Source organism: Rhododendron vialii, chromosome 4a (genome assembly GCF_030253575.1).
Source record: "Rhododendron vialii isolate Sample 1 chromosome 4a, ASM3025357v1".
In the NCBI taxonomy this organism is placed as follows: Eukaryota; Viridiplantae; Streptophyta; class Magnoliopsida; order Ericales; family Ericaceae; genus Rhododendron; species Rhododendron vialii.
In genome coordinates this window covers 35,352,038-35,366,572 of record NC_080560.1, presented here as the reverse complement: position 1 = coordinate 35,366,572, position 14,535 = coordinate 35,352,038, and the positions used below count along the sequence as shown (strand labels likewise).

The window sequence follows — 14,535 nt, the reverse complement described above, 5'->3', positions numbered from 1 at the left end:
TTTCTTGAACGATTTTTAATCATATTGGGTTTCTTTTGCCAAAAACAACTTCCTAAACGACTATTACCGATAGTGATATAAGTTTGATTTTTTCAGTTCTCATGCAAGTTTGATTTTTTTCATGGACGAGTTTTACTCATATTGGGTTTCTTTTGCCGTAAATTAGGAGTTTCTTGACTAATTTTTTTTAGTTTTATTGCAAGGGATTCAAACATCAAAGGATTTTTTTCATTTCTCATGCAAGTTCAATTTTCATATTGGGTTTCTTTTGCCGAAAATTGGAAGGAAAAATATGAGTGTGCGAGAAATTTTTTTTTTTGACAACTTTGCATGGGTCTTTTGCGTTAATCCTAACTTTGTTGTTTATTCTACCATCTTCTTACTTTCTTTTGTTGTTTATTCTACCATCTTCTTACTTTCTATTATTTTACTACAGGAAAGATCACAAGAAATATATTTAGAGAATTCTTGCGTTGAGCTTAAATTCGAGGTACTGCAATTTTTTTTTGGATTGCTATCCTTTTTCATGTAGAGCACTCACAATGATTTTGTTGTTAAACTTATAAACGTTTTAATTAGGTTCATGGCCAATTTTATTTGTCGTTTGGAACATGCATGCTGACTCCTTCATCATTCTTTACAAAATCGATAAGGGAGGACTAGGTTTGAATCCAAAAGACAACCAATGGATCAGAATGTCCCCTCTATAAATCTAGACTGTTGGTTGTTCAAGGGTTATCATCATCACATTTTGGTAACCGGCTAATCAAAAAAAAAAAAAGGATCCCTGAGATTGATTCCCTGTGATTCAGGGATTTAATTTTTTACCATATTTACCAAATATTGACATTTAAACTTCTATTGATTATCACATAAATTGAAAAATAATGCTTACAGCCACATTTTCGGGTAAGAATGGATCCCTGTGATTCAGGGAATTAATGCCGAAAATTAGGGTGGTTTTCAAACGTTTTTTTTTTAACAGTAAGATCAAACGTTTGCTACTTCAAACCTTTCATTTTTTCATTTTTTTTTTTTGACATAGGAAAAGAAAGAGTGCAAAACTAATTAACGCCCTATTCTTTTTTTTTTTAACAGCAACACCCTATTCTTTTTTTCCTTGATAGTTGTCAAAACAACATTTTTTTGCAAGATTAACAAATGGAGTAATTGTAAACCTTTTTTCTCATTTTTTTAAACTTCGTTTCATTAGAACATGTGTTGTTATTTACACTCTTTTAAACATTACCATATATGCATCGATGAAAATATTACGATGTTAACCAAACACATCGCAAACTGGAGTTTTGTGTTCCTTTTTTTTTGTCACTCATTTAATATTATGGGAGTTTATATATATCTTTAAAATGCTTTCTGTTGTTATTCCCATGATAACTTTTGACTATTACTCTCTTTCAAATTTCAGATAACTTCTTGGGACTTAACTAATCATGGACAATCTAAGCGTCTATGGCCATGTGAGTTGAACCGTTTCATTTTATACCTTGGTTGTAATAATCAAATTAATTGTTTCCTATGCATTCGGTGAATTCTTCAATTTCTTATGCAGCTCGACGGTAACTTGCAGAAAATGTAAGAACTATTTACTCAATTGCATTGCTTAATCTGATTTTATATATTTGATTCATATTTGCTTTGTTTTATTTTTTCAATACAAAGGTTGCGTGTCTTCGAGAAAAAAATATAATTGTGGTGATTCATGATGAGCAAGAAGTTAATCGTATTTTTATGCATGGGGTATGCCTACCAATGCCATTATTACTTTACTCCCTTTATACTGTAAGGGGTCAACGAATTGATAAAAGGGATGTGGTGTCATACAATACATACCTTTCGAGAAAATATAATTCTCATATCAATGTGGAAGTTTGCCCAGGAATAAAATCTGTTAAGTATATTCACAAGTACATCTACAAAGGTCATGATCGTACTATGATGGTGTTGAGAGACGAATAAACAAGATATAGAATTAAGGTAACTATTATTAGTCATCATTTTACTTTTACAAGAAGAAATTCTTGCTCATTAATTATTTTTTTAGGCTGTTATTCTTGTTCCTAATTGTGCTTTTTGGATGAAGTAGATATGCGTTGGTACAAAAACTCTTCGGAGGCAGATGGAGAGACAAATTTCAAGACAATAAGATCTATGTTGAACACCTTTTTTTTTCCCTACGTAGTGTATCAGATTTGACTCTATATAAATTTTTAGATTTTTTATGCATGTTAAAATTGAATTCTATGAATGCAACGTGGTATTGGTTTTGAGTTTTGTGGTTTGGATTAATATAGTTCAGTGTGTATCCTATCAATGCAATTAACTCGGTATATGTGATTAGGATTATCATTGGTAGTGATGTACACACGGGTAGAGGCTTAACAAATAAAACTTTTTGTTGCGGAGTGCTGCAGGCATAGGTAATTAGCATATTAAAGTTTTGCAACAACAAAAATATACCGTATTTTACTTTGTTCCTATCCATTTTTTTCAACATGTCATCCCTTTGCTCATTGCTCGACCCGTAGCTTTAGTTGTCTTCAAAATGTATTGCGCCGTGCCTTCAGGCACGGGCATTCGCTAGTCTATATAATAAAACAGAGCTGTGTTTGAATCCAAAAGACAACCAACGCTCCAGATTTATCTCCTCCTTCTACATAAATCAACGCCCTCCATTCTACAAAATGGCATGCCCGTAAATACTTTATACCTTTGTGGCAAAAATAGAGAACGGAAATAGGTCAACAACTCATCAGCTTTCAAAGTCAGAATCGTTTCAAAAAAAAAAAAAAAAAAAGGAGACTGCGGCCACCGATCCATTCTCCATCGTCTCTCTCCTCTCCAGGAATGAACACTCCATCTTCCAAATCCCATCAACGCCTCTTCTCTGTCTTCCAAATTCCCCTCAACGATGTGAGTTCATTTACAATCCCTCTTTTTTTTTTAAACATATCTATATATCTGTTCTCTCCCATACCTTACTCTCTCAACTCTCTCCAGGAATTCGACTGGGAAGCAGCAGACAGAGGGATCGACGTCGCTTGCCAATCCACAAACCCCCCGATTCAAACCCAATTGCAACAGACACTAATAACGTTCCATCTTCTTCTACCAATACCCACAAGAACTCCAGCGTACGATCGGAGGGCCGAATCGATCGAGAAATCGATCAGGACAGAGTCGAGGGTAGTGTACGGGTGAGTTACGTTGAGATCTATATACCCTTTACCCAAGTTTTATGCACTACTATGCATTTAATTTTCCTCTTCTTTTTTTTTTTTAGTGGTTTTAGGTTTTCAAGGTTTTGGTTTCTGTGTTTGAAAATGGTTTAGTTTTTGTGGCTTTTGGGGTAACAAAAGAAAGTCTTGCTTAGGGTTTAGTTTTTTGAGGGCTTATACATATCTATTGTATCTGCACATTTTGGTAGATCACATCGAATATATTTTAGTTTTTTTTTCCTTAAACTTTTTGTTAATTGTTTTGCTTCTGGTATGATTATGTGGCTTTGTGGCGTGGTTCATTTTTGGTATGATAGTTTGGGTTATCTAAGCAAATAGGGTTCAAAAAATTGTTCATTTCTTTTGGTTTTCAATGAAATTTCTGCACCAGTCTTCTTGATAGAAACAACTTGAAGAAAAATAAGCAAATACGAAAAAGGTGTAAAATTGTAAATAGTGTTAGGCTTAGCAATGTGGGTTCTCCATAGGCTAAATTTCTCAATTAGGCTCAAAAGAGCTTGAACGTTGTATGATAAAACGAGATGGTGGTTCCCATTCATAATGCAGCCTTTTATATGGTTGACCAATTCTTATTTTTCTTCTTCCAGATGGCCATGGATTAAACAGAAGTACTAAAATCCTAGCAGAAGGGTTGCATGTGGTAAGCATTCCGGTTGAATTTGAATTGTATGCCATAGTTTAAAAACCCTAAAAATAGGGGGGAAAAATAGCCATACTGATTGATTGTATGAATTGTGGATGCTTTACTTTTGGACGTATCATTGGAGTAGGTTAAGTAACCAAGCATGGTTGTGGTTGTAGTGTTGACCTGTCTTCTCTATGTTGCAGGGTATGTAATAGTATAGGTGGGTAGCCTTCCAAGATAAATCGTGATTGGATTCAGGTATCGTTTTTGTTTTGCAGTGCTAATTCTATTTTGTTTGGAAACGATAATTGGTTAGTTGTTGCCGATTTGGTTGACAGTCAATAATAAGTTAGTATAGTTATCTCATCTTTTGATCTTCACCTCAAAAGGTTTGAAATCTCAGTATATGATTCGCATCTTTCACTATAAAAACTACGAGTTTAGGCTTTGTTCATTCCCATGGCATAGATCGATAGACACCGATTACATATGTTATTCATGTTGCCATAGTTACGAGTGCTTCTCAAGTTAGGGTTTCTCTCTCCAAGGGATTTCTTCTCTTTCCGAGCACCACCAATTGTGGCCAATCGAACATTGCGCTCACCCAAGTCGCGGGAACAACCGAGGTCAAAGGTAACAACTCTACCACCATCACTGGTAAACAAATGGGTTTCATATGGATTTTGTTAAAGATTATAGCTTTCCATTTGCGCAAATAGTTGAACAACTTTACCCCTTGCTGGAAAAAGTAAAGCTCTTAGTTTTGCTATGCTTCGTCCTTATAAATAACGAGACATATCAAATGAGCACATGTAACTAAGAGCAAAGTGAAGCTCTTAGTTCCTTATTCTGATTCTTTTTCTGCAAAAATAAATATTCTCTGGATTTTCTTCACTCCTATGAAGGTTAGTGTTGCGAAATCTTCCGAAGCTCCTATGAAGGTAAGTTTCTTGATTGTTGCCATCTGTATTTTTGAACTTTTTTTTGATCACCTTGATCGTTATATTTCAGATTGTGCCAATTTTTAATTATGTGCAGCTTTTATTCCCAACTGCCGGTTTGGCATGTCCATTTTTAATACTTGGACTTGGGGATATAGTGATTTCCAGGTGTGGTGTTCAAAGTTCAAACGAATTATAAAATTCTATTTTCCTAAATGTTTGACATACAGAATGGTGTGAGGAAGGGTCTCTCTCTCTCTCTTTTAACCAAGACAAACTGACAGGACCTGGTGCAACTATTAATTTCTTGAAGAATCTTTATGATGGTAACAATTAAAACCCTCATCAGGCATATATCTAGAGAGATGCTTTTTGTTTATCTAAATTATAATTTTGTGTTAGTTTACTTTTTTTGTAATTTTGGATTTGAAATGGTCATAGATGACTTCTATATTAAGCCATCTTCATTGTTCTTTCCAAATTCTGATGACTATGCACAATTCCTAAGAGGTAAAGATAAAGCTTTGATTTGCTTTCTTTTTTGTCAAGGTTTATTGTTTCGGTGGTACCATAGGCAAGGTTTAGTAACTATAGTTGCTAGGAGAAATCAACCATGAGGTTATGCCCAAGCAGGAAAATTACTTGAAATTTATATATGCAAGGGTTAGTCGCCTAAAGCTAATAATTGATAAAATTGATTCATAGTGGCCCAAGCCTCCAAGCTATTCAAATCTATGCTGCCATTGTTTTCCTTACTTTTTGTTTCCTACTTTTGTAGAATTAGAAACTCAAACTATCCTGTACAGGTTAATTTTACAGGCTAATTTTTTTGTGATGACACCGAGCTTATAAAAAAAGAAGTTGTGAATATACCTCCAATATAAAAAGGGTTTCATTTCTATCAAAAAGGTTTTATGAAGTGGTATAGTGGATCTAGGATATGCCTAAATTTGTGTACTTACTAGAAAATTAGAGTATGAGATCTCAAATTTTTCCAGGGTCATTCGGCACTTGGATGAAGCCATGAAGGTTTGATTGTGTTTACCATGTGTACTCGACCTGTTTTTTACATCATAACCAAGGCACCACAGTCATTTATGCTTCATGTTCATAATCAATAAGATTCAAGATGTAAAATCTTGAATTGGTATGATCCTATATTGGGACCTTTTTCCCTATATCAGGATTCAGGACATTGATAATATTTTTCTTCAGGCCTGTTATTAGTGCTTCATAAACATGGACATTGATCTTTTTGGACTTTTCTTATGGTTTTCATGCGCAATGCCATCGGTAGTGATGTGAAGAAGTTCATGGTTAACCTACTAAAAACCAAATTATGTGTATTTGTGGGGTATGGCTTAGTGGAATAGGTTGTGGGAAGTACCAGGTTTACTGGTGTAGGTACCTAATTTGGTTTGGTGAAACTCTATCCAGCACTAACATTCTTAAAGATCGCCACATTCGTGTTAGACACTCCTTAGACACGCAGCACGTCGGGAACACGTACGTGTCCATTAGATTTTAATATTTTTAATGGTGGGACAAGCCGGGGATACCACAAAGTGAATTATAACTATTAAAAGATTTGTGGTGTAGTAAAATTCATTTGCTCTGTCCTTGGTCATATTAGAGCAAATATAAAATCTTCGGGAAATGCGAGTTTACATTCATTTCATAAGATTCTATAACATTGTGTCCATAGCTCTTTACTTATTTTCAATTTTCGCTACAGTTCCTAATTATTTTTGATGAATTGCTTTTTACTTTCTATGGTAGTAGGAAGGAGGTGATGATCTTGCTTTTTGAGGGAGCACTTAGAGTTGAACGAGAAGTATTCTTGGTAGTGTTTTTTTATGTGTTTCTGAACAAAAGATTTTTTCTAAACAAAAATTGAATGGTCCTATTTGTAGACACCCCATTCTGGACTGTCCAGATAACGTTATTTTTCGATCTTTTATTTCCCCCAATGATGATCATAGTCGAGAACAGTCTGAGGACGGTGGTATGTTTGAGTTTTAAGCATCCCGAATCCCTTTCAAACCCATTTCAAACCCTTCAAACCAGAGCCAAACAGCCCCAGCAAAACCCAACTGGCTTACGCCAGGACCTTAATGACGTACGCCAGTCATCTGCCATGTGTCAGTCATCGACCATTGACCCAGCTTTTACTGGCGCGCACCTGTCCATATCTGGCGCACGCCAGTCAAATCCAGTCAAATCAACTTTATTCAGCCACATGGACGAGACTTTGGTGGCCACCCTGACGTCGGCCACAGTATCCCTGATGATTACTCTCGGCAGAGGCGTTCCCTCTCTCTCCTACACCCCCCATCAAGGCAAGTCCCATGCATTTAATGCATGGGAGACTCCCTTTCTCAAGCAACCAGCCAAACAAGGCCTTAGCACCAACTGATCTCAGTCCCTCTCTCCCTTATAAATACCCCCCTTGCATTCATTTACAAGGGGTTAGCCACATCAAGAGGTGCCATCTCCATTCTTCTCTTCTCTTGCTCTCTATTTTCTCCTCTTGCCTTGAAAGAGAAAGCAAGGCAACGCACTTCCATATATCCTACTGACATCCAATCACCTTCTAAACCTCCATCTTCCACCTTTAAGCTCCATATCATCTTCAAACCTCAATACAAAAATGTATACCACCTTTAAGTTCTTTTCTTTTTTCGGCTCCTGAAGGGAACCAGTAAGGTCCAGGCTAGTAAACAATACTAGTCCTGGCCTTAAACTGGTAAAATACAACAATCGTATGAGATGAGACATGGCGCACGCCAGTACACCTATGTCGTACGCCAGTCATGACAGTACGAGCACTACTGGCGTGGGGATCATGGATCATCATTTCTGTTATCTTACATTTCTGTCAATCACCTTAGCATGCTAAATAACCAGCTTACTGCTTTCTGTATATTCGGAGTTGTTTAGATGTTGTTTTTGCTTATCTTTTATCTGCTCAAAAGGCCTCTGGGATCCTTCTGGTCATGTTCCAGAGCCCAGATGATGCAAAGCCAAGCAGTGGATTAGGGTCAAACGTGTGTACGGCATTCCATGACTGGCGTACGGCAGTTTATCCTAGGATCCAGTGGTTGGCCCTTGCATCTCAGCTTAATCTTGGCATCTTTTATGTCCCCACTCTGTTTAGGGGGTTTACTGTTTATTTTTATGGCTTCAAGCCATTTCATCTGTCTGTAACTATGTATATTCTGCTTTATTAACTATGTGGTTTGCCCTGGGTGTGCGCTGGTCCCTTTCCAGAGCCCAGAGGGTTGCAAACAAAGACTGAGAAACCAAGTGAGTGGAGTACGCCAGTTGGGTTGTGGCGTGCGCAGGTCGTATCTGCGTGCACTGGTTCGATCAGTGCACGCTGATACGGAGCCTGTTCACGACCCTTCAGAGCAGCGTACTCCAATTTATTCGGGTTGCTCAGTGCTTGTTCTCAATCTATATTTATCATTGCAAGCAAATCATCCATAACATTTTGTCACATAACTGCAACTTGTTACAGTTTCAATCCCCATTAACTGCTTCCCCCTCCCTAATTGGCTGAAAAATGATTTAATGAGAGAAAAATGCAAACATTTTACCAAAAAAAATGCCCGAGTAGAGACCGATCTCCGGATTGGGCGAGAGGGGTGCCATAAAACCCTTCCCCTCTCGTAACCTGGCTCCCGAACCTCAGATATCGAAGGTGACGACGGTCCAGTCTACAAGCCTTTTTCAAAATCAAACAAACGTAGCAAACGTTTTCGAGTTCGGTTCCTTGGGTGCATTCACCGCTAAAACCCGAGTGGCGACTCTGAATCGAAGCGCTTCGCCGCGCTTTTCCGAAAGAGGGCCGCACCCCAATTTTACAAATAAAAATTTTTCGGGGTGCGTGCCCACACTATTCAATCATGTTGTGCCAACGTTTAGATTTAATATGCAGGTATCTAGAGATGGAAGGTGGTGGTGGAGGTCATACTGTTGGCTATCCTCTTCCGAATGACTCCCATTTTATCTTCTTCTTTTTATAGTGTTGGCTACCATACTAACTTTTTTGTTGGTAGCATTTAAGGTCTACATCAACTATGGTGGCTTCGAATTTTGGTGGGTTGGCCCCTCTATGTACTGAATTCGATAGCCTTTAGTGACGAATACTCTTTTGATTGACTTAGTGAATGTTTGTGATTTGAATTGCTGCTTCAAAACGATTTTGATTCCCTAAGTAATATTTTTGATTAAGAGTAAGCAATTGTATTGTTGATAGTACAAGAAACTTTTATATCAGGTTAATACTTTTTAATAAGTGACTTATGGCATGGGCTCATTTGTTGAGAATGTGTTGTGAACGTATTGTGTTATGTCTTAAGGCACCGATACAATTGGTAGGGATTGAAAAATTAAGTGTTCTTTATTTGCTAATTCAAGTTAAACAGGTCAATGAATATGTTTGGGTTATTGTGTTCTGCATAGTTGGATTCGTTGAGCGGGGGTTGATATGTTGCACACGAGTCCAGAGTTTATTTGCGTGTGCTAACCATTTGAAGGCACGGTCAGAAGAGTGTTGGCACATTTTCAAATTTAATGGTTACAAAGATTGTAGAGGTGATAAGTTGTCCTTTTGATGTTATTGTCGGTTCATATTTTGTGATGAATTTAATAATTCTTAATCTTATTTATGTAGGAATGTCGAGGATTGGCAAAGGGATAACGGGGTCGTCGTGATAAGAGCTTTTTAAGATATTGGAAATTTCATAACGACATTTTATTTGTTAGGTTAAGTTTTACAAATATATATTTGGTTTGACAGTAGTTAATTTTTATTACGTGTGTTGAGTGATTTATGGATTTTGAAAATTTTTGACCTACTTGCATATTTTTTGCACCTCGATTGTCCTGCACATATACCGAAGTTTACTTTGTTCCTATCCATTTTTTGCTCATATACTGCAATTTACTTTGTTCCCAACGTGTACTCCCTTTGCTCATTGTTCGACCCGTGCCTTCAGGCACGGGCATTCGCTAGTATATATATATATCGGGGCGGCTCCGGGGACACTTAAAAAAACCCTTAAAAAAACACTCCCAAGTTCCCGATCGAATTTTGATGATCCGAACCGCTCAATGTAATCAGAACGTGATTTTAAGGGTGCTCGCGAGAAATCAGCAAAAAAAATGACCGGAAAGGGCTTCATCCGAACAGTTTTTTATTGAACTTTATTGAACGGTTCAATAAAAAACTACTCAAATCAAGCCCTTGCCGATTAGTTTTTTTTCCAGTTTCTCCCGGATACCCTTAAAATCACATTCTGAACACATTGAGCGGCTCGGATCATCAAAATTTGATCGGGAACTATGAGATTAAGATTTGGAGTGTTTTTTTAAGGGTTTTTTTAAGTGTCCCCGGAACCGCCCCGATATATATATATATATATATATATATATATATATATATATATATATATATATATATATATATTTGTTTTGGTTGGTTGTTTTGGACTGTGGTTTTTGTGGATTCTTTTTGGTGTTCGATTGGCGTCTTGCCTTTTCCTAGGTGGTCTTGGGTAACTTTTTGCCGGTGTGCCCTAATTCTTTTATTCTTTATAATCTTTTATAAAGATTAGTAAATTCTCTTTACTTAGGAAAAAAAAACTAGTATGGAGTTCTGCTTATTCTTAAACGGTTTTGTTATTGTCAGTCCACTGTGTTGACGATAAGCACACTAGAAGACAAGAAAAATACGTATTCTGTGTAATTTTTTACACCCTTTAATACACATTCACACACTTATTACTGTCAGTCCAATTGGCTGATTTTAGAATTTTTCATTCTTAAATGTTATTGGGGTCTTGGTCGTTGCCAACTGTTAAAGTGGTTGAGGTCTTTATCATTGCCAATTTGCCACCTAACCTTTACCGTTTGAGAGCAACATCTCTGTTATTTTGGACTTAACTTAAATTTGAAAATTTTGTTCTTATTTGAATTTTTTTTGCATTGGTTAGTTTTGCACCAAATTTTTTTAGGGTATTGATTAATCTTGACGAAAGAAATCGGAAAAGTAAAATTTTGGCACTGTTAGCCAAGTATTTTGAAAAATAATCACTTTTTTATTTCTCAAAATACTTAGATAAAAGTAAAAAAAAAAAAACAAAACTTTGAATACTTTTATCAGGACTTACATGTACAACAATACTACGTAGTATTTGGTACTCAATTTTTATGCTACCTGGAACGCGGATCATTTTGATACGAGAAATGAGAACGGAAACGCAGTATGTCACATGCTTAAATTGTAGCACGTTAGGGTTAGGCTTTTATAGATTATAAAACTAGAACTTACTTTTTCAAGCGATAAACATCTAGTGATACTAAATATTATTTGTCAAGTTATTCATACAAAATAGATTTCTAGGAGCATAATGATTGAACTTTTTACAATTTCTCCCACCGAAATTCCATTTTCTCTCTATTTTGACCATAATAAGTTGACAATTTGGGAAAAACTAAGGTGATCGCTTTAGATCGCTAAATTTACTATTTTGGAACGATGGTGTATCATGTTTTGAAAAGTTTGTACTAAAACGTACAGTAATTCGCTAAGGTAGTAGTGTTCCATAGGAACATAGCTCCATTTTAACCGGTCAAAAATTGCCTTCTTAAGTTTAACTAGTCACCTGTTGAAAAAGAAAAAGTTTTGCTAGTCCCAATTTTTTTTCCCAAACTCCAACAGTACTCTATTACTTCTGCTCTATTTTACCTATCATCCATTAAAACATGTATTTTTTTTGTTTCTTCTTTTTTCTTTTGCATTTTCTGGTTCTTACTTGTTGTTTTCTTCCATAGAGGGAGGGAGAGAGAAAGTAATAGAAAAATAATGCCTTGCGAATAGTAACTAGGCATACTACGAGAGGTACTAGAGCAAATATTATATATTTTACCTTAGCCTCTATTGATGCATTGTTGCTGGAGAACACATATTTGTGGCGCATTTGGTTAGGTAAAATAGTTACATGTAAATTTTTATCAATTTGATCTGTTGTACACGCTTATGCTTTTATTGTTCTTCGGAAAGAAACTCTGCCAATCACAAGTGGAGAAAAAGAAGAGAAAAATCATATACAAGAGGATTCTCGTGTTTTGCCTCACATTGGCGTATTGTAGCTTTTGTTGGAAATTTCCAGATTAGTGAATGGAAATTGGGGCACACGGAGGCTCACCAAGGCAAACCGAAGGGTCCCGATTTCGGTTCATTGTACCTGGACGACTTGCTCTAATTTTCAGCAGTTTTCAGCAAGTTATTGCCCCATAAAAGTGTGGCTTATGGCAAATTTCAATCACCAATTCACACTGGTAGTTTCGTTTATTGAATTACCCTATTCAAGGCTGTGAATTGAAGACCCAAATTCATTTTTGGATGTTACAAAACCTTCCAGAGGTGTATAAATAGGGCAGTCCCGTATTGGATTCTTCAGCAGTTCATGAAAATACTCTAAGTATATTCTGAGATCGTTCTTGTGTGAGAGAGAGGTAGACGTAGCATCCAGTTCGCCAAGGCGGCTTTCCGGTGGTGTTCCGATAGCCGTGGTCTAACTGTTCTATCCTGGGAGATAGACACCAATCAACCTCCAACACCCAACGGTGAGGCGGTGAATCTGTTTTAAGGAGACTGATTCTAGACTCAGTTCGATATTCATATTTCTGTATTTTTCATATTCTGTACATGCAATGTAATCCGTTATTTGTCTATCTATCGTAATGGAATTTGTACTCTGAAATTTGCCAGTTATATCACTTTTTCCCGGCAGCTTTAAACACGAAAACCTAGTTCATTGTTGTGCAGTACTCCAAATTTTCTGGTTTAAATCCGGATACCATGCCAATTGTCCTAGATACTGTGAAGCCTGAACAGGGCCTTTTGCATTTTTCAAAGTCCTTTCTTTTTAGTAATAATTTTACTTTTGAAAGGTTTTCCTCCTCTTAGACATAAGGTTCTCTTTATAAGATTCCATTTATGTCAACTTTTGCAAGAGCCAGTCTTCGGTAAAATGATACTGCATCGATCATGGCAAGTTTTCATGACAAAAGCTCAACTGTTAGTAATTTATTTTAATTAATGATATCTGTGATCTTAACGTGGAGAGATTAATAAGTATTTAATAACATAAAACTCGAAATATAACTGAGATAAGGATGGGAATGCAATTACAATTCTGTAGTGGGGTGAATTATAATTTGTGTGATAAGAAATAGAATCTCGGTGGGATTAAGATTGGGGGCGACTATTCGCAGCCTCGTATTTTCTCCCTTAGCCCACTACATTTCGATAAATAGTTGTTGAAAATCGTACATAACACTTCGGTAAATAGCTATTGAAAACAAGATTATATTTCGGTAACTACATGTCGAAAATATGTTCAACCTTCGGTAAACAACTGCCGAACATACATTTTCGGTAAATAGCTATTGAAAAAATATTATATTTCGGTAATTGTATACTGAAAATGTATCTGAATTTTGGTAACTAACTGTCGAGTATAATTGAAAATTTTTAACGGGCTAAGGGAGAAAATACGGAGCTGCGAATAGTCGCCCCCTTAAGATTTCTTATTTATACAAGTAGCCCAGATTTATTTCTCCTTAGGTCCCTGTCCTAATCCTATAAATATGCCGCTTCGTTCTCTAGGTTGATGACATGTTTTTGAGAGATCAGAAAAGCGAACTGTGAGAGAGAACAAACAATCACATAGGGTTTTCACAAATGGGTATGTGATACGAGGTATAAGGAAATATGGCATAAGATCGTAAAGTACGGTCGAACAGTATTCGTGGCATACAACAAGATGTGCTGTAAGAAGTTCAACCAGCGCTCGTGACGCGGGAGTTGTGATAAAACCCTAATTCCACCATGTAGGGGTTTTTTACAATTTTTGTTGTCTAATCTGTATGCATTATTACTGGGTCTTGGGCATTCGGTTTCCTAATAGTGGTATCAAAGCAAGTTGTAATCACGCGTATGGATTAAACAGGTCATGTTGTCCGTAGGTTATAGAGGGTAGAACGTAGAACTGTACTAACCATTGTTTTGCAACGTTCTTACCCAGCAATTATGGTCACATCATTTTTTATTGATTTTGTGTGATTGGATCCCACGATAATTTTTTTTTGGTTATTATTATTTATTGAGTACCACGATTATTTTTCGTAGTTGTAATAATTAACCTAGCATGTGTTGTTTATTTGGTGCCACGATTATTTTTCGTGGTTGTAATAATTAACGTAGCATGTGAACTCCAATGGAAACATAAGATCGATGTATGTATGTTTCTTCGATTGTAATAGAAATTGACGATTATTTGGAGATCGAAGATGGTAGATACAAAAGATACAAGTTGTTTGGCTCACAACAGATTTTTTTTCAGATTCGTAGGGTCTGATTGCAGAGCTATTTCGACCCAATAAACGTTGGAATTAAAAAATTTGTTCTTCACAGAAGTTGTAGATAGTTGAATTTCGAATCCAACCCAATTTGAATTACTTCAATCGGAGGTCGGATGAGGAAAATATGGCCAAAATACTGAAGGCTTTGCTGTTTATGCGGGAATATATCAAATCCAAATTTTCTTACCTAAGCACGGTTGGATTTTGGTTTCCTTGATTGATTCAAAGTATCTAAGCCTTCCACACAAGTATGGCTGAAGGAGTTCAAGTTATGGAA

The 14,535-nt window shown here is 36.4% G+C and overlaps 1 long non-coding RNA gene across 1 annotated transcript; it reads left to right on the top strand.

The window, feature by feature from the left end:
* The first annotated feature begins 2,808 nt into the window (after positions 1 to 2,808).
* On the top strand, positions 2,809 to 4,291 carry LOC131322169 (uncharacterized). Its single transcript, XR_009198720.1, has 4 exons — positions 2,809 to 2,931; positions 3,019 to 3,215; positions 3,845 to 3,897; positions 4,086 to 4,291. It is a non-coding gene; the product is annotated as an uncharacterized LOC131322169 (long non-coding RNA).
* The last annotated feature ends 10,244 nt before the right edge of the window (positions 4,292 to 14,535 follow it).